At 36.7% G+C, this 26,071-nt stretch overlaps 1 long non-coding RNA gene across 2 annotated transcripts in view; it reads left to right on the top strand.

Moving 5' to 3' along the window:
• LOC115496753 (uncharacterized) overlaps nt 1–26,071 on the top strand; it is a 79,212-nt gene that overhangs the window by 42,881 nt on the left and 10,260 nt on the right. The window contains exons 1-2 of one of the 2 annotated variants that reach the window (XR_003962272.4): nt 11,460–11,730; nt 24,183–24,300. This is a non-coding gene — a long non-coding RNA (uncharacterized lncRNA). Of the gene's footprint in view, nt 1–11,459; nt 11,731–24,182; nt 24,301–26,071 lie in introns of those variants that run through there. The other variant, XR_012057793.1, reaches the window with a different exon arrangement.

Raw genomic sequence — 26,071 nt, 5'->3', positions numbered from 1 at the left:
GGAGAAGGCTAAAATTCACCAACTGGAGGAAATAACCAGTCCTTGAATTCTTATATTCTGCCACTGCCTCAGAGATTGGTCTGAGAACTTAAGTTTCATCTTGGTAGTCTGATATCTCTCTTCATTATAGATTTTACAGTATTTTGCATATATAAACTGCTGTATTAGTGGCTTTGCTTTTACTTATATTCAAATAGACCTTAAATAAGAAAAAGAAGTAATCTATCGAAGCATGGGGTAATTGAGAGATGTTACCTGCTAGAAGTTGCTACCTGTCATCTTGCTTTTAAAGATATTTCTTCATGTTTCTTCTGTGTCTTGACACTTAAAATTAAATAATTCTAAGATTGCAAAGTATTTTTCTTCAGTAGCCTTCTGATGTTGACATTTTTGTATTTTCAGATGTCTAATTTTTTCAGCGCTCTGTGTTTCCTGCAGATTTCATTCTTCACAGAATGATTCATGTAATTTACTGAAAGCAGTGTCTACTGTATGTTTACTTCTTCAGCCACCAGAATATGAATGCATCAGAAGCCATACTGTTTCCTGTAATAACCTCTGGTTTCTTTGTTCTTAAAAAATGTCATAATTTATCTCAAATGCTGTTATGATGTTTCTTTTATTTTCCACCTTTATTTTCCTTGATTGCTTTTAAACTCCACTCCATTTTGCAGTTTGGTGCTTTGCCTTCTTCTTTTAGCTTTGATTATGTTTTCATTTCATGTCCTTGATTTTACCATATAAACAATGACTTTGAGTTTATTGTTAGCAGAGATATGTATGTGGAGAACTTAGGCTGAAATACTGCAGGCAATTATGAATGGAAATGGAAGGCATGTAATGTACTCCACAGTGGTTATCTGAACAGACTAAATAATAAAGAAGTACATGATATAAAGTAAAGCAGTTGTTTAACTCAATACTTGCATTTATTGTCAAGTAGCAAACAGATAACTGAATCAATCAGGGAGAAGAGTGGCACCTCTTCACCTAAATTTCCAGATAAAATTTCCCTAAGGACTGTTGTGTTCTTCAACTTTTGTGCCCCAAGTGGCTGATGCTTGGTGTAACTCTGAGAATTGTGTGAATAAACTGAGAAACTCATTGGGTATAGGAGCTAAAAAAATGTAAAGTATCATTCCCCTATTGTTTAAAGTTCCCCCAGTTTAAAATTTGATCTTTTAATTGATATGAAAATCTAACTCCCTTATAAAACACCTGACAAGAGCTCCACCCTACCAAATATGTTCCTCTATATTTGGGGTATATTGAAGGATAAAATCCAACAGTAAGAAAACAGCAACTATTCCTAATTAGTGGCAGAGGGAGCTAGGCAAGGCCTTTGCCTTTCACCAATCCAGATAGTTTTGGATTCTTGGGCTCAAATAAATCAGATGTTTAAATTTATGATCAGCAAACTAAATATGAAGTACAGTAGTACTGGGCAGAGAGAAAACAGGGAGGTAAGTAGGGCTCCAGATATTACTGATGGATGATTGAATTAAAACTAAAGCAGATACTGAATATGTGTAGATATCACAATAAGAAATATAACTCAAAGGAAAGTTAAGCTAACTTCTTTTGTTGTAAAAGATGACAAGGCTTCTTTTATAGAAATACCACTGAAAAAACTGTTTCCCTGTGCACATTCTACAGATGGAGTGCAGGAATATGAATTTTCTTGTGGATTCATCATCATAGTGTTAGACAGACTTTAAAACTTCCAGAGATTTTTCTTGTTCAGTTATGATCCTGCACTCTAGTGATAGTATTATTCTTTCTGTGCTCAGTAATCCTTGGTCAGCTACTTGGGCTTACAATATCATTAACTTTTTCAAACCAAATCCCAATATTAAAGTAAAAATCTACAGTAAAAGGATGTGAAATAAATAAGCTTCTGCTCTGTAAAATACATATAAAATACATACAGTAAGCTACTACTATCAGAGTAGCTATATAATGAAGTATACTGTAAATCCCTACATAGCAAAAGAAAGACTACAGAAATGGAAAAATTCAAGTATAATACTTAGAATACAAAAATATGTATATTCTAGTATTAAAATTACTATTGGTTCATAATAGCCATTCCTTAAGCCTGCACAACTGCTATCTATAGAAATTGCAGAAAACCAGCCCTAGCTCTGGAGAAATTTGGTGTTTGGCTGTGGTAGCAGTGTAAAATGTTTAAGTGCTTCAGAGCCACTCTGTGTTTCACGACCCCACCCTGCCCTCTTCAGTAGGTTCTTAAATCATTCTGGTTGCAGATGTCAAGGGAAGAGGCAGGCTGTGCTAATCTCCTGTTCCCGAGCTGTAACACCACTATTTAACAGGGCCCTTTGGCCCTTTCCTCTGTGTAAAGAACAAGTCTGGTGTTCCTAATTCCCGAGTGTTTGAAATGGAGGAGGACACGCTGCTGTGAGGAAAACCTCTCTGTGTTCTCTGGCACACACCTCAGCTGCCGCCTGACCTTTGCTGCATGGGGACAGGGCAAGGAGGGTCACGTAACCCTTGGAATTTTAGCTTTATCCTCCCCTCAGCCACGGCTTCCCTTCCCCATGATGCGAGCTCATGGTTTTGGGAAGGCAAGAAAGGGGCTGGGTGCACAGGGAGGAATGTCCTTACCTGACCAGAACATTGCTGTGCTCTGGCTGCGTGGCAGATCCATGAAATATTTCATGGAGACTGGGCCAGCTCGGAAGGTGTGCTGAGCTAAATAATGCTAGAAAAGGCATTAAGCTCAGGTGGATAGAAAAGGAAGGTTTTGCCTTGCAGTAATGAAACTATTTGGACGAGAACGGCTTTGTGGAATGTACGGTGAAAATCTTTATTTGCAGGAAATGCACCTGTCCAGTAAGTGGGGAAGTACTCAGCTGATAATTAAAGAGTGCATTTGTTTAAACTTATGAAAGAAGGAAAAATGTGTAGATTTTAAGGAAAAAAAAAAGCTTTCTCCAAGCAGTAGTGTATCCATTCATTTTTCTAGTAGTTCAGCTACATCATTGTAAAGAGTTTTTCTATTAGATTGAAAAACCTGAAGGATGCAGAGAAAACTAATAGCTGAAAAACTGTCAAATGTGCATATTTTTCCCTGCTGAATTTTTTATCTCCATAAAGACTTTTCCCTGCTATAACTTGGAAAATTCCTTTAGTTCTTACAGTTTGTAACATGAGTAATGACTGCATAAGGTTTATTAGCCTGATGAATGTGAGTATTAGGTTACTTATTTCTGATAAATGAAAATCAATCCAGTAGATGAAAGAAAAAAAAGCAACACCAAGAATTAATACTACAGCTTGTTTTATACTTCTTCCAAAAAAATCTAGTGAGGAATTCTGCCTATGTCTGCATATAAAAAAATGACTAATTTTATAAATGGTATATTTCACATGATAGTTAAACTAGTTAATTTTTTTCCCTACTTACTGCAAGGTATGATGGCAGGAATAAAAGTTGGAATTGAAACTCTCAGTCTGCAAATACTTCCAATTTTCACTTATTGAAGATATTTTTACTTAAATTCTTACTTCAGAATTCTGTTAAGTTTATCCTCCTTTGATTAAACTTCCCTTATCTTTGACACAGTTTAATGAATGCAGTTGTTCTGCTCTAGACATTTTGGTGCATATCATCTACAGAATAATTTGCAGTATTATTTTATAGTTTAAATAATGTTCTCTTGTTCAGAAACCCACTACTCTAATCATTTATTGATTGACTAGTATTGAAATACTATAGATCTCTGGCACAATGAAAATTAGTATTTTATATCTGATGCCACATTGCAAAATATTAGCATTCAGATTAAAAACAACTGCACTCTGCCAAGAAAAGATAGATTTAGGGCCAAAGCTATTGGATTTTGAAATACATTTATGCTTATTTTTTAAAGCATTTCAATTTTTGGAAAATGAAATTGAGGGTAAGTTTTTGCCTGGTACAGTGTACATTAGGGGTTTACCCAAGGGGATAAATCCAAGCCATGAAGTTAATTTAGCTCTAGTACTAGACAAAAATCTCTTGGCTCACACAGGCAATGCTAAAGGTTGAGAACAGCTGCAGATCTCTTAAAATCATGCTTTTTCTGCAAAATCAGTTTTTGTATTTCTATATGCACCATCTATTTATAAATATGTCTATGGCTATGTAGCTTCCTCTTTATAAATGGGTTATTTTAGTACATGTTTGATCCACATCAAATTTATTCAGATTATTTCAAGGTCAGGATGAAATTTAAAAAGGAAAATATCTACAGAGAGGTTTTTTTTCTTAGATGTTATTTCAAAAGGTGATCTTTCATAGGAAATGTTTTAAAATATTATCTGTACATAACTCAAAATGTTGAAAATACTTTTTTATTAAGGTTTTGCTGTTTAGGTTTTGCTTTGAAAGGAAAGCTGTATTAATTTCTTATTTACTTTTTTCTGTACTAGTTTTTTACATGAAAAAAGCTAAGAGTAGATAAAACCAAAACTGTTTCTTCAGTATGCATTTTTGCATCACTGCTAAGGAAAACTATCTTTTGTTTTATGGAATTAAAATAATGTTGTTAAATGCAGAAAAATAAGTATAGGGAACAAAAAAGTTGCAATCTGTTTAGCCTGGTATTTTTTCTTTACTCAAAATGAATAAAATATATGTTAGTTGTATAGAAAAGAACTTTCAAACAGAGATAATTGTCCTTGCTGAGTAGAAGTTTGAAACACCTATAGGAAGCGTCTGCCAGTATTTGAAAATTCTGTTGTGTATGAATTTTCCAGAAACTATATTTTTGTCTAAGGATTGTAATTTAACACTACAAATGGTATTTGCTTATACATGGTACACTGATTTAGTTATCACCAGAAGCTTTTGTAGTAACTAAGAAATGCCTATTTCCCAAAAATGTCTTATCTAGACATAATTTGGTGCGTGATCTCATGCTGGTTTTTCTTTTCAATACAAACTCCTTTATACATTCTGGCCTATACCTTAAATATGTTTTGAGCTAACAAAATTTGAATATAAAATTCCATATACCACCTTGATGTCACATTGCAGGAGGAAATTTGTCTTCTGACATTTTCCAAGTGTTATTTATTCTGAATACTGGCAGCTTCATGCAAGCTGTGATTGCTGTGAAAATGAAAGAGCAATATGCTCTGATCTGTTGACCCTTATAGAGTTGTTTTTTTTTTTTCCTCGATAGGCTTTTATTTTTACTTTTGCTATCCTAAATGGCTTTTTTTGTTTTGTTTTGTTTTGTGTTTTTTTGTCAGTTGAGCTAGCTCAGACAGAGGCTGCTAGTTTGAGGTTCAAGTTTACATTTACCCTGGTGGTTGATGCCAGTAGTTACCCTGCAGGATTGAGGAGTGTGTGGTAGCAGCCCAGCACAAGTGTTTCCAAGTACTCAGTCCTACAAGCAAATATTATTGATACAGAAATGTTAATAGCTACAGCCTCGCTGGTGTGGTTGGAGAAATAAATGGCTTATTCTCTCTAAAAATGATCAGTTGCTCATAGATTTAGTTGAACAATTGTAACAGAACTTGTGTTCTTTGTGCCTGTGGTGTATTTTTACCCCTTCCTGTCCTTGGGAACAGTGTCAGTGTGAATGACACCAAGGCTCTTCCTCATCAATTTCTATTAGGATGCTATTAGTATTAATAAATTAGTAAATCAGATACAGTGCCAACTGTAGTGGAGGCTTGAATCTCCAGTTCTGAGACATCATTCCTGAGAGAAAGTGTCACACAACCCCAGATATCACAGTAATACACACTAGAGGCTGGGTGATAGTAAGGCTTGGCATTATCACCTGCTTGGCTTCTCTTATGTGCAGAGCTGTCCTGGCACCTGTCTTTTCACAGCTGTATGATTTGCTTCTCACCATGTCACAGTAATACATTTCCCCTGCTTGTGTATATATTTATCTTTCCTAGCATTTGAACTTGTCTATTGTAAAACACCAAGTAGAAACACTCATATTGTGTTATCAACAATCTAAAAAAAATGTTTCTGGCGACTCTTGCTTAATTTTTATGATGATTTTTACTGATAATTTTCAGCCACCGACAAGATTCTTTGATCCCTCCCCTTTACACTCACACACAATGCATACATCCACACATTTTTCCCGCTTAGTTGATGGAGGGCATCATTTTGACTCCAAAAGTCCATTTAGATATAAACTACAGAGCGCTGTTCCATTAAGAACTGTGCTGGTAACAGTGAGTGAATTAAAAATTAATTCAAGCATTCATTTTAAGAGGGTGTTTAATTAGCTGATCTTATATTATTAGTTATCAAAAAAGAGTATGAGTATTCATTCATAGCTACAGAATTATTGTATTTTGCCTTCTCTTTGGCAGTTAATAATTTTGAGATAACAGGTCAATGTAGGGATAAACAAGGGAACAAAGGAACATATTATTTAAGAAACTGGTTTTTAAGATTGTAAACATTTATTTTTCTGAAAATGTTTCATGGTATTTGGTTCAAAATCACAGATGTTTTTTTGTCCTCAGACACTCAGAGTTTTCCACCCCAGCATTTCAGTTGTCTCAGTTTAACTGCCTGGGTAATTCTTAATCTTGCTGTGTTACATTCAAAATCCACAGTGCCCTTGAGAGTCTGTCCAAATACATGTTTTTCTTCTAACATTATTGTAGGTTTTTTATTTAATTGGTTTTTCAAGTGACAGATTTTAAATCCATGACTTCAGGTTTGGCCAGAAAGCCCCTTCTCCCTGCATTCTGTATGATAATCCCAAAGCAAAACTGGCTGGCAGAGTTAACATCAGCCTGGGCATACCAGTCTGTGAACAGGCACCCATGGCATGACTGCCAACAACTCACGCTTCAATTTTGCTTTATTTATCAATTCTATCAGCTGACAAATTAATTCCAGCACAAAGGGCACAGTTACACTGACTCATTGGGGAGGTTAAGTGACTCATGGACAATTAGTATAATATTGTATTGAAAAATACTATTCTTTTTATGCTGAGTGATCCTATAATCATCTACAGAATTTTGAAGCTAGAGAAGAAGACAAAAATAGTAGAAGTAAAAATAAAATAAGAACTTTCTTTTAGAAAGGTAATTCTACTTCATAATTCCACTTCTACAATAGATGCAGTGAGGCAGTTTTAAAATTTTGTGGCAAGGGTTAATTATTTAAAATATCCTAATAGTACAATGAATGATTCCCAAGGAAAAAAAAAAAAAAAAAAAAAAAAAAGTAGAGAAGATGTTTTCCAGACCCAGCCCCTTTCACTTAAAATCCACAAAGAGCACCACTGTTAGAATGGAAAATGAGTATTTACTTTGGAAAATTGCTTGCTTTTTGAATAAGTCATGTTGTTCAGGGTAGAATGGAATAACCTACATCATAAATTAATGCTGTTAAAATGAATACTTGATATGAATCCTGGGAAATGTTCTTTGCCATCAGTGTTTGGATAAAGTAGGAGCTGTGCAGAAGCCAAAGCAATTTGCATTGCTTGAAAACACATAGGTTTCCCACTACTGATGAATTAACAAACACTTTGGATCAGCTCCATCTTGTAGTGTTGTTAACATTTACCTAAAAAGCAATAGTGTGAGAAGGTACAGTATGTGATTTGGAAGTAAATCAATACTGAAGTTCAATGAAGAATTGTAAGTTAGAAGAGCAAAAAGAAATTAAATTCTGTGGACCTAAACACCTGAGATATATCACTGAGCACAGGTCAACTAAAGTTGCCTTATACACAATTTATGTATAATTGTGAGGAGATGTTTATTTTAGTTTGAAAAGGTCTATATTCCTGCTAGGTCAAACTGTCAGAGCATCTCTCCAGTTTTGGATGTCCTTGCAATCTGTATACTTTTTTTTTTTTTTCCTTCTTCTGATTCCATTCCATTTAATTTATTTCTCATGCTCTTCTCTTGCCATTGCCCCCATAAGTGGTCACTTCTTCCCAGTAACTGAAATGCTCTGATTCAAACACTTTTGTGTCTTGTGATAAATCATTCCAGCAGCTACTTAATGCCTTTCCTATAATAATTAGTGTTTTCAGAAAAAAGTAGTCTCTAAGTTAACTACTGTAAATTGTGTATAGTGTTCTAGAATTGGCCAAACATCATTCCTGAGCACCACTACTGCTGAGAAGAGACATGTCTAGTGACCTTGCTGGTCACTGTGACAGCTTTTAGGAAGGAAATGTAACAGACCTTTGGTCTCTATGTGCAGGACCACATTTTTCCAGTTTTTAAACAAAGCAATCACTACTTTCTAGCATGAAAACTGCCACATTGGATTGTTCCACTATCAGCATTTAAAAATGATCTGATGACAGTAAAAGTAGCTAATAAAGATGGAGGAGGTAAAAACAATATCTGCAAGCTCCATCCATATGGAAGCTCTCCTCAGCTGTGGCTGTAAATCTCAAGCAGGTGTAACTGGGAAGCCTCTGAGTTTGCTCCTTGAGTTATCCCCTTCCCTTCAACTCCCTGACCCCAGACTTGTCTTTATTCCCTGGTCAGTGTAAACTCATACTTTCAGCTTTATAGCCATGAAGAGTAATGTTTGAAACACAAGTACATAGCAATTACTGTACTGAAGGAGAGCTCTAGATTTGCTGTCCAGCATTCTGACTAATAGGGGTCATCTGTGAAGTGCTCATTATGTTTGTCTTAATATCTAAAACCCAGAGTTCTAAACCACTTCAAATAATTCTTTGTCAGCATTAAGTAAAATTCTTTGTTTCAGCCCCAGTGTATCTCAAGAATTTATCTATGTGAAATCTATTCCTTCTGTGAATCTTGTTTAATTTATGGCCTTAGCGAAATGCCATGGTAAGCAGTCCCAAAATCTAATTATGTGTTGTGTGAGAAAAATTATTTTCCTTTTATCAGTTCCTAATTTGCCCCACTCCAATTTAATAACTAACTCATTTTGTTGTATTATGGAAGAGAAGAAGAAAAGCTCCCAGTTGACCTTCTTTATAGCTTTCATTACTTCTTAATACACTTTTTGTCATGCCTGTCCCTATTTGTCTTCTTTTGAAGAAAATAAACAAAATAAGTTTAAAAGGTAATTTATCCTTATCTAAAAGGTTTTTTTTTTTCTTCCATCATACTTGTCCACTTCTGTGAACCCCATTTCTTCAATATCCCTCATGAGATGCAGAAAATTTCCAGGTGTTTGAATTCACATTATTTCATTCTTTTCCTCATATAGTAGAACTTTCTTTTCTTTGTATGAGTTCCCATTCCTGCTGCAGGCATGCTTCAGATCTTCACAATATTGGTTAGATGCCTTTCCTGGCTTATATCAACACAGAACTTGCTAAGATGAATGATTAATTCCCATTGCCTCCCCAATGTACATTAATTTTCATTTATCAATATTGAATTTTTTTGCAGTGGCTTTGACCTACATTATTAAACCATTTGAAAGATACCAATACCTCTACCAAACACCAGATTTTGTCATCCTTTAGCAATAGTAATGTTTTGTCGAAATGAAAAGACAAACAGATTTGAAGCCTGAGACAATTATGGAAAATTCCCAATTCTTTCATAACTTTTAAACTGAGACACAGAAGGAATATCTTTTGTGGTATTTGGAACCTGCATTCTGGGACTAAAAAAAAAGAACTTGCTCTGGCCTTACAGTGATGAGATCCAATATGGACTTTCCAGTCCAGTTTGGTTTGCTTAGAGGGGACCCCAGGTTTCTAAACAACCATCTACTGCCATGATCTCAGGATTTCACTGGAATGGCCAGACTGGACTTTATTTCTGAACTGTATGTCATGTAAATGAGCCATTGGAAAGTAGTGATTTACTGCATATTTCACCACATTTCTGTATTTCTTACCCCCAGCACAGTGGCTGACAAATTTTATTCAAAAGCCCTGGGAAGCAGAACTGGAAATTTAGCATTGAACTTTGAGTGTGTCCTGATTAAGGGCCTTTTCTGAGCTTGACATCCTCTGCCATTGTTCCTGTGTTCTGCATTTGGAGTGTCAGTGAAAGGGTGCCAGGGTATCTTCAGCACGATGGTAGAAATTTGGTACAGCTCAGCAAGAAGGCACTGAACTGCTCACAAGGAGTCCAAGAGCCCCTTCCTTGTTCATATTTCATGTGACACATAGATTACCTTCTTGACTACGTATATTTCCTAGCTCTAAATGCTGTGCTATTTGTCTGATGTGCATCTTAGTCAGGATTCAGCATAATTCTTATGAATTGATTTAACAATCTTTGTCATGTGGTTATTGAACTTAAGAGGTTTAAATCTATCTGTCATTGAGCTGCACTGTTCCTTATCACTTAGCACTCTTTTTCTTCACCTTCCTCGACTCTCTAGTGTCACTGGTGCATTTTTGGCACTAAATCTGGCCCTGCTGCTCTCTCGACAGCCTCATTAACTTTACCCTGAGGTGTGGATTTTTGTTAGTAGCCTTTTCTGAACCCAATCTCATCAGTAGATCAATTGTGCTCTGAAATGGTGCTTGTTGTGATTATTAAAGCTGGAGTATTTATCCATTTGGTTTTAGGGACTTGGGTGCAAGTAGAACTTGTTCCTCCTGCTTTACAACCTCCTGACATAAGCAGTTATTTTTAGGTGTGTAACTTAGGTTGTGAGCATCTGATGTATAAGAACTGCTTACAGAGCAGGAGTGTGTCGTTACAGAGTGTGTACCTGCAGTATATGAGTGCTCCCATGAATTCCTCATTTTATTCTTCACTGACACTGTATCTGCTTAGTTTCAAGGGCATTGCAGAGTGGCAGTGGGGGTGGGATGTAGAAGGCAGCTTGCTGCTGACAATTCTGGCATAAACATTCTTCGTAACAGACATAATTTGGATACCAGGCTGAATTTTCAGCGGTAATTAACAGGTTGAGTAACCTCAGCAGTTGTTTATAAAGTACCTGCAGAAGTTGTTCTCTAGAGGGTAGGCATTTTAGTATTGAGCAATTTATACTCTGGCAGATACACTCTGTGAACAGCACTTTATCTGATCCAAATTCACATTGAATTAAAATTGGGTTAGGTACAAACAAGTTCCCCATAAAGGCATTAGAATTATTATGAAAGAACACTCTGTGGTAAATTTGGAACAAAATGAGAATGCTAAAAATAACAGGTTTTATATTTCACATATGTATTTTTCTGTGGCAGAAATATTGGTTAAAATGTTTTTAATTAATACACCTTTTCTTCAGAAAAGTGAACTTATTGTAAGAGAGAAAAGCACAGAAAGGGCATTTTGAATGTATATAACTAGATACTATGAGCTTCAAAATATGCTAACATTTGGCATGGTTCTAAGGGCATTGTGTGAACATTTGTATAGCCAAATCACGTAAATCACTACCACAATAATTGTTTACCTTGTTTTTCCGAAACTCTTGAAGCTAGTTTGGTAGAACTAGGGGGAAATAATGTTCTAGTACACAAAATGGTAAGAAATTTTTGGGAGGGAAGGTCTCCCAACAAGTGAAAACCCAGAACCAGAACATAGCAGTGGCTGCACGTGTGCTGTTGACACCTACACCTCGCCTGTCCTGTGGGTTGTTCCAATTTGAAGCTAAAGGAGCTAAAGCAGCTGGGCAATTTTAATGTAAGAGAAGCCAGCGAAGTGCAACTACATTTTTAAATGCTAATAATTACATTCAACGACCAACTGGTATAAGTTAGATACAGTGCTGCTGCTGCAGAGGAAAGAAGAGCTGGCCAAGTTACAGCAAATCAGGTACTATGATGTGTTTCAAAAGTGTTTCCATCAAACCATCCATATGCAAGCAGATTTCACTGTTGATTATCACTTATTCTACTGTGAGTACTAAAGAAGATAGCCAAATGCTCCAAGATATACCAACAACGATCATAGATTTTCTATTTCAAGTTTTTTTGACTGGGAATAAAATGTGCTTTGGTCTGCTTGTATGGAAATTTGTATAAAGGAAAGGAATTGATCAGGCTGGATTTGTTCTCAGGGAATAAGGTTACGATGTGAAGCCTAATAATGTTTGTTAAAATATATAAAGGTGCAATAAAGAAGGTTTGCAAGCAATCAGTGGTGTTAAAACAAAGAGCTTTCAGATGCATGTATTCAGCAGTACAGAGGTAATAATGTGAGCATAAACCCTTAAACCCGGTGCTGTTACTAGAGAAAACACTACAGTGTTTTCAAACCCAGTGTTTAGTTTTTTGGATTGATCTGTTGTGTTGCAATATCCTACAAAGGTGCTACAATGATAAAGAGATGCCTTATCTGCACAGGTAACCCAATATCACTTACATGCTGTCTGTATCAAAAGAAAATTATGCTGTGTGAGGTTGCTGAAGTTGCATTGGTATAAAATAAAAGGTGTTTAGATTTAGAGCAGTTATTCAATTTTTGTTGTTCTTGGGAATCAAAGGGAACATTGCTGTGTCCTACCTTAGGTGTGTCTAGAGGTATAACTGTTAGAAGTATCAAAAATCCCCATGCTGGTATGGAAACAGATTATAGTCACATCCTTGTTTACCCTTTGGTTCCTAATAGAGGGGGGAAAAAAGGCTACAGTTAAGAGAATATTTAGCAATGATTTGAGAATATGAATGGATATTTTAATTTAATTTTATTGGTTTGCAATAGGCTGACAAGAAAGGATGTTGAGAAATACCCATTATCACATCTTGGGATCAGTCATCTCAGTCTAGTATTTTTATATTCTACTACTGTGCTTTAGTTCTTGATGAAGACCATGTGCTATGGGGGTCCAAAAAATGTGGTTTCATACTGAAGTGCAACATGGCATTGTTTGATGTGATCTGTTTCTTCTTGTCATTCAAGCCCATTTAAAGAAGATGTGTAATTCTGCCAAGCCAGAATTGACTGGTAACACTCATGAATATTTATCATGTCTCCGACTTGTTTTTTTCTATTTTATTCCACATAATATTGCTGCTCACCAGATCAGTGGTGGTGATGGTGTTGTAGGCAGGAAAAAAGTAAAGACTAAATTATAGACAAAACCAGATTTCTGACTAGACCTTAGGAACTGTCTGTGTCCATTTTGGGCAATCTGGGAGGCCTGAAATGCTAGCTGTGAAATACAAACATAACTTAGTGCAGGAAGGGGCTATTGTAGAAGTCCATATATTCACATGCAACCTAGAAGAGAGGAATAAGAATCAGTTATTTCTGGCAACATAAGGACTATGCTGCTGCTGGTCAAGGGACAAGTTTAACAGAAGTTAAAGAAGTTCTCACTTATTTTATGAATAATCCACATGTAGAATTCATTAAGGTGTTGTGGAAACTAAAACCATAAATGGATTCACGATGTAACACAAGTTCATGGCATTAAATCCAGCTGTTATTAAATGTGAGGGTCCACATGAAGTCTTCATCTGAGAAAACTTTGCTTGAGGAATACTTTGGAGAGGATGCTTCCCTGCTTCCTGGTCTGAAGTTATCTCCTCCTGGTTAATGTCAAGGCCAGAAATAGTATCCTAGTTTGCACCTGTGAAGATACCACTTTGGGGTTTTACATGGCTCCTTTACTGCAGGAGGTTGCAAATTTGACAATCCTTCAGCAGTCACGGAATTCCAGACTCTTGGGTCCCAGTCTATTGTTCTGGAGTGTTTTACCCATGCATGTATTGTACAGATTCAATGTGTGTGTTATCTCCCTCAAACATAGGTGCAGAAGCTTATAAACTGCCATTCTGATGCTCCTTGCCTGGGAAACTTGCCCTCCACTACACACATTTGGTACTTGTACATTATCTTTTGGCTTCCCATGCACATGCCCATCTGTTCCCATGGCATTGTGCCTGCTCACAAGATGGTGTGCCAGCTTCACTAGACAATGATGCCAATCAAATAAGAGTTGCTGCAAGTGCTTTCTTTTCTAAAAGTAGCCCTTTTCAAGTGAAAGCAGCGCTATAATGGTGCCACTTGTCTCCTTTTTCCTGTTTACACCTGCTGACACTTATCCTCCAAGATAGTGCTGGAATAGTAAAAGAGAGGAAGAGATGCAACATGGGGCAGCTCAGGATTGTCAGAAAATACAGAATCACCAGAGCAAATTCAAAAAGGTGTTTTAAACATAGGGCACACTGATTATATTGATCAGGTGGCAGATCCAAAAGAAGGCAGAAAACTGCAAAGGGCTTGAGAATAAGAGTACTGCTGGCAAAAAAAGTGCAAAAAACCCAAACAAACCAAGCTTTTTCTATGTGTTACTTGTGTGTGTGTGTGTACACAGCTTTGCAATGATAACCTGTAAAGCTCAAATGTGTAAGTACAGGTAAACATCTTTATTCTCTTGTCTGTTAGTGACTAGTGACAGGTACCTGTTCAACTCAGAAGAAACTGGTAACTAGACCTAGGAAAAACTCTGACATAAAAGTCAGATTGTTTGACAGTTTGTTATAAGATGTATAACCAGCTAGGACTGGAAAGAACCTTCATTCTCCCTTTCCATTTGTTATATAAGCCAAAATTAATTCAGTATTCCACATCTGAGCATATAATGCCACTTTCCATGTTTTCTGCTTTCATTTGAAAGTATATCAACCCTAAAAGAATCAGTTTAGGCACAATGTAGAATATTTTGATATAGTCTGCAATGCTCTGAGAGGTGTCAGTATCCAGAAATTAATCTGAGAACAAAGCAATGCCAAGGATTGATCTGAGGTAACAAATATTTTCTTAATTTTTGCTATTTAAAATATTTATGGCCTATAACTGGGTGTGTGTTAATGTAGTTCTGAAAACTCTGATCAAATCATGTCCCTTTTTCATATATCACCTAATTGTTTCTTTCAGAATGCCTGCTTAGCTTGGTATTTTCCCCATGCCTAAACAGAGTCAGTAGCACCTTATTTTTAAATAGTGAAGTCAAGAGTTAATTATTGAATTTGCATAGCATATGGTAAGAAACTGTGAAGCAGTTCCTGAGGTGCACAAACCTTGCATTATTAATCCACGAAATTACTTGGGAAAAATTAATCTTAACAGAAATAAAGAATGACTCTCAGTTCTTACTTATGATGATCATCTTGATACTTGAAAGCCCCTTAATAGCCCATTAGCAACCCATTATAGTGATCTTTCTGCTAAGGTGACCATCTCCTGTCATGACAGATGTGATTACACACAATGCATCTCCAGGCTTTGGGACTGGTTAGCACTGATCCAGGATGCTCACATCCCAGTGGCAGACAGACAAGAAACTTGGGTTATTGTTTCCAAGAACAAGCTGGCCAGAAACAAAATAAAAGTTGACTAAAGGACAGCTAACTTTCCCTTACTGATGTAAAGTACAGCCTAGAGAAAAATATATTTTCACATTCTCAAATGTATGAATAAAACACTGAAACAGATGAGTAGTGATTATTACCAATAAGCAGCAACTGACGATACCAGTCTGTGCGTGGTATTCTTGAAACTTTTGAAATAATTTTCATACATTTTTTTTTTTGTTTTGTTTTGTTTCCTATTGGAATAGTGATGCTGCCAAACAAAATAGGAGAGGTATCCATATGGAAAAAGAGAGTGATTTAGGGTAGACACAGACAGTAATAAAGATCAAAGATAAAACAGTCACAGAAGATGAAGTAAGCTGCCTAAAGTATCCAGAAAATTAAATATCAGATCTAGGAAAATAATCTGGTTTCTGACATACAAACATGTGTCCTATCTGGGTCAAACCCTTACCTTTTGAGGCCAATAGCTTGGAGAATGTCTAATTAGCTAATATTTTGAAGAGATTGGACATGAGTAAGCAGTTATAGGACCTAACACCTGTGCAGACATAAAAAGGTAACAGTCCATGATCTTTTACCAGCTCTGCAAAGAGAATTACTAAATTTTACATTCTTAGAGGGAATTGATTTAGGAGGGTTCCTGATATTATATAAACACACTGTTCATGGCTAAAGGTATTTCACAATGTAAGAGTCTTCTTTAGTCATAGAAAATGCATAAATCTCTATTATATGAAAAAACCTGAAAGCCAGCTTTCAAATTTCCCTCTTTAGAGAACAATAAAAGTCAATCATTGACCCAGAAGAGCTCAAATAAAGCTTTACTTATAATTTACAACCAAACAACTTACATCAAACGTTTTCTGGGGGAGATGTGAGTGACTCATTGGAAAATGTAATCTAGACTAACCCTTGGCCTTTGCTCTCTCGCTCAGGCTGCTGCTACCTGCAGCTGTTCATTTAATGCAGCAGCATCTCCATGCTGCAGAAGAGTTGAATCCATTGCATACCTGCAGTACTGGGACATGGGATTAACACACTGTAAACAAGATTTGTCTTATCACAACTCGTAGCAAGAGACTGCTATGTAGAACTGTAAATTGTCATGAAGCTGTCTCCTTAATCCTTTCTGCATTCATTTTTATTAGATTTCTTACTGCTTCCTTCAATCATGTTTGCAGATTATTAAAAGTAGGAGTTTGGGGAAAAAGCAGTCTTTTTATCTGTCAACTCTGACACTACTGCACAAACACAATGCTTATAAATAAAACCCCCCTAATGTTTGCTTTGCTGTATTCTGATGTAGTATCATGTGTAATTGTGCTGTTAGCTGCAAGTTCCCAGGTGAGACTGGAAGTGATTTTGTCTCCCTTATCACAGCTTGATGACTTTTTTAATACTAAAGGAACACTCATGTATTAGCATGTCAGGCTGGTAAAACTATCAGGTTTATACTGAAATCACTTTTGTTTGTTAAATTCTTATCTTTATTTCCATTTTAACACTTCAAATTCTCAGTGTTTGTCAGCACCAAAAGTAATGGAAAGAAAAAGGGAATTGTGTTCAAGGCAGGGGAGGAAGGAGAGGTTCGTTCACACAGGGATAAGGGAGAGATCCCTGGAGTACAACACTATAGTCGGGGCTGTTCTGTGTGGAGCTTTGGGAAGCCCTGGTTTGAGTCAGGAGAGGGAACAGAGCAGAGCTGTCTCTGCTCAGCTGAGCACAGACACCTCAGGGTGCTGCTGGGCTTGTGGCTGTTTGCCAGGGCTGCTCATGACCTTGTAGGAGCTCTCCAGGCACTGCCCAGGAGGAGCACCCCTTCCGCATGCACCTCGTGCATTCCTCCTGCCCATGGTGCTGGTTTAGCCTCCCCATTAGTTCTTCAGGACACGATAGTGCTCTCATTTCAATTTCTCTGCCGCTTTAGGATATTTGCCTTTTTGATCAGATGGCCCGAGTGCTTTCATAGTGCTCATTTCCCACAGCAGATAGCTTGTTAGCTATCTCCTCCTATTCATTACAGTTCTTTTTCTTTCTAGCTCCTGCATAGCTTCTTTAGAAAGTAACAGCACCTGCAGCCCTCCTGAAACCTGAAAAAAGAAGTATTTCTTCTTATTTGATGTTATTTTATGGGTTTCCCATTCCTGATTCACAGCTGTCCTTCCTCTAGGGTAGAAGACCACCACTGTAAGCACCTTTTCCTGCTGTGACTCCTCAGGCTGCATTTCTTCTAAGCCCTGTCAAGGGACTTATATAAACTTCCTTATGCTGCAAGTAGTTAGTATATCTTTTATTGTTAGCTGTTAGGAGTAATGTTTCAAAACAAAACCTAATTAATCACAGAAGTGAGTAAAAGTGAATAATTAAATGGAGATAAAAAGTACAATTCACACAAATGCCTAATTATTGTCAGTTTATTACAATTTTCAAAATCTCATATGTGTCCTAATTCACTTGTGAAAGTTGGGAATGCAGCTCCTCCATCACTTAAATAGTTTGGGAAATGTGTACCAATCCTTGTTTATTCCATTGAATTTATTTTATGCTGAATACTTTATACACAGATGTCTGTCATAGAGCAGACCACCACAGTGTTGGATTATTAAATATCAGCCCCATGTTATTCTGGACTGATTGAAATGCTTGTCATTGCCTGAGAAGGGGGAAAAGAGGGTTTTACTGTGCTTTGCAGGTGTATGTTTTATGGTAGATGATATTCACATGATTTACATTAATTTATGGGTGACTGAGTGTGTCTAATGGTGTCAGGATAATTATATGGAAATGTTTAATGGTTTGCAAGGAGCAGAGCTCTGTTTTCCTTCATGACTGAGGCCTGGATATGAGAAGATAAATGACTCTGGTACCAGAACACATCTGATTAGACTCATTATACATGGCTTTACATATCTTTGAATTCTGGCTGACTCTGCAAAATGAAAAGAGCAGCATCATGTCTTGGGGTGCCCACAAATAAGGAAACCTTTTGAAAGAGGCATCTTTACCTGCCTTGGGGAGTTTGAACAACAAGAGAACCAGAGCTTGCTAGTTTCACTCAGGACATTTCTCCAATGGTGTACCTTCACCTTTCCACAGGGCTTGAGATAAAAAATTGCCTTACAGCCTGGCTGATTCCAAGCAGGTTAGTACAGACTAAAACAGGCCTGTTCTCCCAGGAAATAGCAAACCTCAGGCAGAATTTTCCCCCAGGATTCGAGGCTGGTGCCATACTGGATGGAAGAGAACAAGGGATGGGGCAGGAGCTGGGGCAGGGTGTTCTCATGAACCAGTTATCCCACAGATTTGTGCAACCTCACAGGGATCCAGGACGTGTATCCTGGAGAAAATGGAGAACAAGCACAGATGTTTGTCATCCTCTCTCTGCCTGCCCTAGTGCGTTGCCCACGCTTTAGCCCCAGTCATGATCAGATTTGGACAATGTGCCACAATGCCTTCTCAGTGAAACACATGGAACACATTTGAGAAGCTAATCTTATCAGAAGCCGCTTTTTGAAATTCATGTAATAATTGAACCATTTGCAAACTTCCCCACTGGTTTCTGTTTGCTGTTCCACTCGGGCACACTGGGATGGATGCCCTGTGGGTAGGTTCATCCAGCGTTAATTCTGCAGTTGAGCAAAGAGGAATTCAAGTAATAAGGCAAGGAGACAAGGGACTTAGGCTAAATCAAAAGTAGCAGTGCTGTGTATAGATGTTAAAAAGGGAAAAGCCATGGTCTTCAGGGTGGAAGTGAATGGAATGAAAGGACTCAGTGGCAAAACAAATATCAGTGGAAAGTCTGACTTCATCTGATAGCAGTAGTGTTAATGCCAGGCGTTCCCAAGTCTCAATGCCAGTTAATGAAAAATAAAAATAATAATAATAAAAAAAATCGCACTCACTAAATGAAATAATAAATTCTTGTTTTCCCTCTATTTTCTTTTCATGAGTACAGTATAGGGAATAGTCCTGTCACATTTTTTGTCTTTTTTTCCCCACAGCAAATGAAGTGTAGAAGTATATTTTCTCATTAAAGTAAGATCAATATGTGCAGCAGGTTCTTGTTGTGTTTCTGAATCTGCCATGGCCCTGCAGGGTGATCCAGATTAGCAGTTTTCCTGCACTTACATGCTTTGCAAAGCAGGCTGAGAGCTGTGGGTGTGAGGTACTAGAGACAATCATGTAATGTGGTGAGCCATATCCAGAGGGCTTCCTTCTGTGCCAAGCCCTTGGTAGGTCTGTTCTCTCATGTACACCAAGGAACCACTAGAAAAACTGGTTGATTTTTACTCTCAACACTCCTAATCCTTGGTGTCATTCCTCAAGTAGTCTGCACATCTACTGGCACAATGCATTGTTTAACATGTACCTCTTTTGTGTTTATATAATCATTATCTTGGCTTTCAGTAGAAGTTTATGCCAGTGCTCAGCTTATTTGGAAACTTTATTTTTTTTCATTTTATTTTTCTTCTAAAATAATTTATTTTGAAAATTAAATCCATATTTTGTATTTCTTGGCTGGTTCTTTTTATTCTGCTATGGAATATGCACTCTCCTTCCCAGTATATTTGTGTTTTACTTTCTGTAATCTGGGAAGAAATTTGGAATAGTATGCATTCCTCCAAGTATTTTCTTTTAAGTTTTTGCTTGGATTTGTTCCTTTCTTACCATGCCTTAAGTGTGACAATAAGCACATCTCATAAGAATTTCAAAGAACACCACCTGTGACTCAATAATATTATTTTCTATTCCTCAGCCTTTTGAAACAGTAGAGCTTATGTTTTCATGCTAGAACTTAAATTTTTTTAGATTATAAGTAAGATATGAAATGTTTTTGAACCTGCTTCTTTAGTTCACTGATATTATTGGTGAGGGAAGGGCTTTGCTTCCAAAAAAGCCCTTGTCTCACTCTAAATGTAATTGCTCATAGCAATCTTAAATGTGAACTACAACTAATTGAGTTTCTCTGTAGCAACTGCTGTCTTTCCAGTGTATGAGCTGCATTCTGAGATTTGAATATGTAAAATGACTGGGTCAGGCTGTCTTGAGGATATAAAAATTATTGGATGAAGTAAAATTTTGCCTGAAATTAAATTTGCAGAAAATCAAATATCTGTTGTTTAGTTCTAAGCAGATGTTGAAAAGGTTTTCCTGGATGCCATCCTTCTCGATAGTATGTATTTTGATCTGAAGCCAAGTAAAAAATCTGGATGCTAGTCTGGATCTGGAAATTTTCTTTAAATAAGCATATTAGTTAAGTATGTAAATCTGCTTATCATCACTTAAGGAACGTTGCCAAAGTAAGAAACATCTGGAGCTCAATATCAGCTAACTTATTAATTCACATTTTTACTATGTTGCATCCAGAGTATTGTAGGATTCTGTTATCTCAATTGCTTAAGTCAGCTTTATCTTAAAGGCAATTAGCTGTAAGTTCTGTTGTTTACATTTAGACTCATATGAAATCCATGGAGTGTAGTTTTATAGACCTACTCACTCAGCTTCCCAGAGCTGCTCAGAAACAGAACAATACACACTGTGATACAAGTAACTCAGAGCTAAAGTAATCATGGCTTTAAACACCAGTGCTTGCTTCCATCAGAAACAGATTCTGGAAATAATTGTTACTGGTTAGCATTTTGAGCTACATGATCTGCTTTCTTTATCTGAACTCAACACAGTCTAATCCCAATAAATGATTATTTGACCTGTTCTTGGTAAGAACATAAGTACAGATGTCAATTAAAGCATGAACTTTAGTCAGTTTTTTGACTACATTTCCCCGTAAGCTTAAAAAAGATTCTCAGCTTTTAAATTTACAGCAAACCATTTGTATAAATTTTAGCATTTTCAAAACTGATGGATGCTGGATGTTTTAGAGTATTTCTGCTAGCTTAGATGATGGGTTGTATTAACCCATGAGAGGTACCTTGCAGTTATTGAAGTGAGGATGGCTAATGGCTGTCCCTTTATATGTGAAAGGTCTAGAAAATAAAGGAAACATGTAGTTTAAGGAAACATTGTTTATTGGTGGTGAGAAATTATACATCTGTACACAAAAAAAAAAGCCACCCTGAACAACATTTTGAAACTGAGTCAAAGCCTTAGAACTGCACAAGCAAGATGGAATGTGCAATTCTACATAATTATAATGGAGTCTGCCTTGTTCACACACTCTTCGGCTATGTAGTTAAGGTGACTCAGAAAAAGTGCACATAATGGTGAAACTTAGGTAGCAACACTTACCTTAAGGATATAAATGGATATAGATACCTCTTTGTTTCTTTTTTTTTTTTAGTGAAATTTACTGATAATGGTACTATTAAACTAAAAGTCCACAGACCTGATGTAATACAGCAAATGCACAAGCTCCAATTAATATTCTAAACAGATCCAGCCCTTTCTAGGAACTTGGTAGCAGCCTAAGGTAGTTCATGTTTGTATATCTTAAAATTAAAGACTGTCTTAGCTGTGTCATCCTGCAAGAGGATATTTATGTTTTGCATTTACTCCACAGGAGTCAGGCTCAAACCAAGGCATTCTGTGAATTAATTTTTCTCAAGTACTGTTCATTGCAGTCGCAGTCCCTTAGCTGTGTATCAAAAGTGTTGGTCTCGTGTCCTTGAGCAGATTAGGTAACAATTTATGACTGCATACTGCTTGATGTGGCATCTGCTGATGAATTTAAATGCAGCCTTACAGACAGACCATAATGATCAGTATTACTACTTTTAATAATTTGATTAGATGTAATGGCTTTGGAGCAAGGATTGCTTCTCTGTTGTTTGTACTTGTCATTGTGGAAGGGAATACTGATTCAGAGTTTGATTTCCTTGGTGCTGCCATAAAATGAAAGCTACATAACAATATTCACAGTAATTTGGAAATATAAGGCAGATGGGGCCTTCAGCTTATAAAGATGATTTTCTCTCTTGTTCTTGCTGTTGCTCTGACTATACAAAGTTACATTAGGGGGTAAAGAGTTCACCAGTTTTTGATATATAAAAGGAAAACTAAAGTATCTTACTGTGATTCCATGAAAGAATTTTAGTATTAACTGAGCAAACAAAGCTCGTGTGTATGATCTTCTGTTACTGTTTAAATTCTCATTATGTTTCAGGGTTTTAATAACCACAATGTACCTACTGTGTAAGCTAAGCTGTTCCAAATATTTTTCCTGATTCAAATCAATTAAGAATATTGTGTTTCATTGTGTACTTATAAATACAGCTAGAGTCTCCCTCTAGAGAGTGTATACATTAGAAGAGACAATTTTTGGAGGGCAAGAAATTACTAGCATAGTGTTGAAAAAGTGTTTCCTCCATGAAACATATAAAATGGATTCATTTTCATTATATACAGTAATTATACATTGCATTACTCAGCTTGCCGTGTACCTACTTGTTTTATGTCCTTATACTAAATTATGTTTCTATATAATAGATTCTAATTTTCTACTGGTCAAGATAAGAAAACAACACAGGGAGTATAATAATAATATATATAAACAAAAATTAATATTTTGTCATACAGCAATGTTTCCATTCACTTATTTTTTAAAGGAATCTCAGTTTTGGGGTGAGAGAAACCTATCTTGTGTTATTTAAAAATCTTTTTCACATGCATTTCAGCATTGGGAAGAGCAGTGGAGTCAAAGTAATCTTCATAGTGACTTGAATATATCCAGGCAGAAGATATTTAACAGGGGCATTACTGCTATTTTCTGTTGTGATTTTATTTAATTAGTGTCAGTTCATCTGTGCACAGATGACATACTGGGTTGGGTTCATAAGAGTCTGTGAATCCATTAACTTCAGGTGAGATACAGCAATAAGCACAAGCTGAAACTTGTTCTTTGAATTGGATTACACCCATGTATAGGCTTATTTCTATCTATGTTAGTTTGGGCCCTTTCCTCTGTCTTTTGTGTTCTTTTTCTTAAAAGAAAAGGTGCAAAAGTGCAAAACTTTACCCAAATTGCAGGGGAAAGCTTCTAAATACAATGTAAATAAATATCTGAAAAGAAAGAAATCTGTGATACAGTTCATAGCTGTTTATCTTTGAGTGAAAGACAAGAATTGAATAGTGCTGTCCTTGCTTTTTTGTTCTTCTGGAAGAAGCATAATAGGAGAAGGTGAGTCATGAGTATGTTACAGGAAACATGCAGCTCAGTTGTGCATTCTGTTTGGCTTACTGAAATTGTACTGTTAAGTAAATCCCTTTGCATTGGCAGTGAAAGGTCTAAGAATATTTTTCCAGCCCCTAAATGATCAACTGTGTGTGTGTAAATGATCACCAGTGTAGCTTTTATGCTGAAAAGTTGTGACATAGGTGTTCAAATGACTTCCATAGAGCACTCAAAAGACAAATAATCCTTCTACTGTCATTAGGGGTTACAGACTATTTGCCGAATGAAAACGAAAACATTTTCACTCACAAAGAACACAGAATTTCATTGCATTCATATATCTTGAATGAGCCATTGAAAAGAAAGATATTTACTGGAATTCAGAAAGAATTTTCTTGAGTTCTTACGGTGATAATAGGTTCTCTTTCTCTGATGAGTCACTCAGCAGGTGTCAGCACTGAAAACGTAGGCCTAAAATTTTCACATGGAGTTTTCTCCATTATATTATTATTTTTTAAGAACAATAAATTATGGTTTTTGTTGAATCCAAAGAAGAAATTTGTTTTGACTGTAGAAAGTGATTCTGGAGAGGAACAGCATGTATTATCCAGTGAATCATACTTTTCAAACAAAAAGCAGCATACAAGAAAAGATCAAGGTTTATTATGCCTCACTTACTATCAAAGAAAAATGTAATGGCAGATGCAATGTTAGCAAATTCATGGTGCTCTGTTCACTTTTCCACAGCAGATGAATGACTGTAATTGATGGACTGGTCAGACGGACTAAAACAAAATAACATTTGTCTTTGACAGATCAAGGATTCACCTGCTTTATTTTTAGAGAAAAACATGAAAGCTGGAATGACGTTTTATTGGAAGTGAAGCACTTTCATTGTCAGCAACAGGCAAATGAGTAGTGGAGTGACAGAAGGTAAGCTCAATGTTCATATTTAATATCTTATTGCTAAAAGGCATGGATTTTTTCTGAGTAATTCATAATTCTAAGAGCAAGATTGAGCAGGACCCAGTGTTTAGCAACAAATGAGGAGGCCAAATGGTTTTTCAAAAACTTACTGTGTGGAGCAAAGTCACTTAACTGCTCAGTATACCTCAGAGTGTGCACTATGGACTCATTAATATGGAAAATAACCAGAAAGTCCTCCTTCTACCATATTTTCTCCTTCTTACTGGTTAATATTTTTCTTTATGATATACCTAATGACTCCTTCTGTTTTTTTGAGGGGTGTTTGTCATTATGGTTAAAATATTCTGGAAAGCCAAAGGTTATCTTTGTACCTTAGGGGAGAAGAACCCATTTACAGTAGTAGACAAGATCTTTTGTCCATATGCTTTCTTCCACTGCCGCCCCACTTTTTTGTCCCTTAGAACTATGTGAAACAAGCAGAAGATATGGTTAGTGGTTTTATAAATATAATTTTATCTAAAAATTTCCAGTTCAAAGACGTACTTGCAGAAAAAAACCCCACTATTTAAGTCAATACTTATTCTTCTCCCCCCCAAAAAATCAGGTGCTTCAAAAAAAGAAAGGACATGGTTTTGTTTGATACCATGCTATCTAAAGTTCATGGCCTTTGCAATAAAGAAATCCAGTATATAAAATGAATTTTCCAATGAAAGCTGAATAAACAGTATTGTGTTTAATTTGCAAACTATTAAATTTGTGATAATGCTATTTAAACACTATGGTTCTGTACTGTACTTATCTGATAGAATTCTTTCTTTGCATACGACCATGTCCTTTCAATATGCGTTGTCACATCTCTGATAAAATGGAGTTGAGAGTCATGACAAAACCAGGAACATCTGGGAAATGAGAGCAGAAAAGCTGAGTGTCAGATAGCAATCAATGGATCACTTAGGGCAATTATGCTTAGGAAATGAAGGTAGTGCAGATGATGTAATTTGCACATGATCAGGCTGGTGAGGGGAGTCAGCGCTGCTCCCTTAGGCGGTTCTGGAGATGCCTGTGCAGATGTCTGTCCTGGAAACGCCGCACGGTCAGGAGGAGCTGGCAGATCCCTGAGGAGCCGCCCACTTCGGATGAGGCAGAGCAGGGCAAGTGCCCCCTGGCAGTGCCATCCATTAGGACAATCTGTGAAAGCCACACGCTAAAGAAATGAGAGAACTGGAACAGAACAAAACATGAACTGTAAAGCACAGAGAAGTTCTCCTTCCAGTCAGTTTAAGCTTCCTGGCTCAGTCCAGTCTTGACACCTCTCCAGTGACACGTAACTTACTCTCTTTTGCCAGGTCTGTCCTTTCCCATTTGTCCAAGTGTTTTTGACTTTTTTGTCATTTCAACTTAGCCTATTTTCCTTCTCTACAATTTATAGTGCAATTAGCTGAGTGATTTTGCTGCCTTCCTTTTCACATCATGTCAACTAATCACTTGTCTATATTTCTCTTGCCTCAGCTGGGCACATTTCTCTTATGCAACAATTCAGCTTTAAGCTTTCCCTCCTCTTAGTGCTGCCACCATTATTATTTATTAATGCTTTGCACAAGTCTTCACCTAGAACCTTGACTTATCTTAAAGACTTTAAATAATTAAGTCCCACAATAAGCCTATAAAGGATGCAATTATATTATCTATTTACCAGATGGCTAACCAGGAACAGACAGAAGTTAGCTAAATTGCCCTGGGTTAAAAGTTGGGGAAAGACAGCACTGGGAATAGAATC

Source organism: Taeniopygia guttata, chromosome 11 (assembly GCF_048771995.1).
Source record: "Taeniopygia guttata chromosome 11, bTaeGut7.mat, whole genome shotgun sequence".
NCBI classification, from domain to species: domain Eukaryota; kingdom Metazoa; phylum Chordata; class Aves; order Passeriformes; family Estrildidae; genus Taeniopygia; species Taeniopygia guttata.
Note: the sequence above shows the minus strand (reverse complement) of the source record. Positions and strands in the feature narration are given on the sequence as shown.